At 41.2% G+C, this 1,740-nt stretch overlaps 1 non-coding gene and 1 pseudogene across 1 annotated transcript; both read left to right on the top strand.

Annotated features, from left to right (window-relative positions):
- The first annotated feature begins 690 nt into the window (after positions 1-690).
- Positions 691-810, top strand: LOC125002297 (annotated as a pseudogene).
- Positions 811-1,119: 309 nt separating this feature from the next.
- LOC125003131 lies at positions 1,120-1,238 on the top strand. The gene has a single exon (XR_007111998.1). It is a non-coding gene; the product is annotated as a 5S ribosomal RNA (ribosomal RNA).
- The last annotated feature ends 502 nt before the right edge of the window (positions 1,239-1,740 follow it).

The raw sequence follows: 1,740 nt of genomic DNA, 5'->3' as shown, positions 1-1,740 counted from the left end.
AGAATCTTTGCCTTTGATCTTACTGAAAGTTTGTTTTATACAAGCCTCTGTGGATCTGTACATTCTTTAGTGCTTCTCAGAGTTACAAATTGACTGCAAGCAAGACAACGAACACACTTGAATAGAGCATGGTTCATTGATTTTCGTCCAAAGTTTTACAAAACATTTCCCGAATAACAAGCATCAATGGCAACCAACAAAACAGCAAAAGAGCTAAATATCTCAGTAGGGAGCACTCTGGGAAATTGCCTGAAAGTGCAATCTTTCCTCAGAGAGGGCGGCTTTGAATTTGTTACCAAATGCTGCAAAAACCAACGAGAAAGTGGGGGTCCAAAGTCAACAAGAGCTGTCCGGCAATTTTCAGACAGGCAAAAGTTGAAATTGATATGCTGAAATTGACATGCTGAAACAGCTGCAACATCCGCATAGGTGATGATGATTGGCTAAGGTGCAATAGGCCTTTCATGATAAGCCAATCTCAGGCAGTGTTCAGTTTTAACACAAATCACACCAAAACCCTGGTTGGACCTTGTCGCCTTGTTTTTGTCTCTGATTCATATCTACCTGTTACATTCTGACTCTACTTCCTGGCAGGTTGTATCAATGTAGAAGCTTCAGCTCAAAACAAAATTCATGCAATGATGATTTTGACCACTTTATATATACTACGTTTGGGGACAGTTCCCATTTACTTACGGCCATACCACCCTGAACCGCCTGATCTCGTCTGATCTCGGAAGTTAAGAAGTGTAGGGCCTGGTTAGTACTGGATGGGAGACCGCCTGGGAAATTTACCAGGTGCTGTAAGCTTTTCATTTTAAATCAGGAGACATGGTAACATTTACATCATCAAAATTCATGCAATGATCATTTTGATCACTTATATATACTGCTTTAGTGACATGTGACGTTGTTTACGGCCATACCAACCTGAACAAGCCCGATCTCGTCTGAGCTCGGCTTGGTTAGTATTTGGATGGGAGAACCGCCTGGGAATACCAGGTGCTGTAAGCTCTTCATTCTCATCAGGAGACATGGTAACATTTGCATCATCAAAATACATGCAATGATCATTTTGATCACTTATATATATATACTGCTTTAGTGACAATTGACGTTGCTTACGGCAATACCAACCTGAACAATCCCGATCTCGTCTGATCTCGGAACCTAAGCATGGTTGGGCCTGGTTAGTACTTGGATGGGAGACCGCCTGGGAATACCAGGTGCTGTAAGCTTTTCATTCTCATCAGGAGACATGGTAACATTTACATCATCAAAATACATGCAATGATCATTTTGACCACTTATATATACTGCTTTAGTGATGTTTGACATTGCTTACGGCCATACCACCCTGAACACGCCCAGGTCCTGTAAGCCTTTCATTTTCATCAGTGGACACAGGAACATTTCCATCATCATAATACATGCAATATTGATTTTGACCACTTATATGTACCGCTTTTGTGACTGACACCATACCATCTCGTAAGACGCCCGTGTTTGCTTGTCTCGCTTGCTTTCAGTTTGAAAGTCTAACAGATCTACGGACCCACCTAGGTTTGTATAAAAACAAACTTTCAATGAGATCAAAGGAAAACATTTCATGACATCATCATCAAAGGAAAACAATTGAGGACATCATCAAAGGAAAACAATTGAGGACATCATCAAAGGAAGACATCCCATGACGTCATCGCCCTGTTTCATCCATCGTTTCTTTTGTATGTGCGTGAG

This window comes from Mugil cephalus, chromosome 23 (assembly GCF_022458985.1).
Source record: "Mugil cephalus isolate CIBA_MC_2020 chromosome 23, CIBA_Mcephalus_1.1, whole genome shotgun sequence".
Lineage (NCBI taxonomy): Eukaryota > Metazoa > Chordata > Actinopteri > Mugiliformes > Mugilidae > Mugil > Mugil cephalus.
This window is presented reverse-complemented; position numbering and strand designations above follow the sequence as displayed.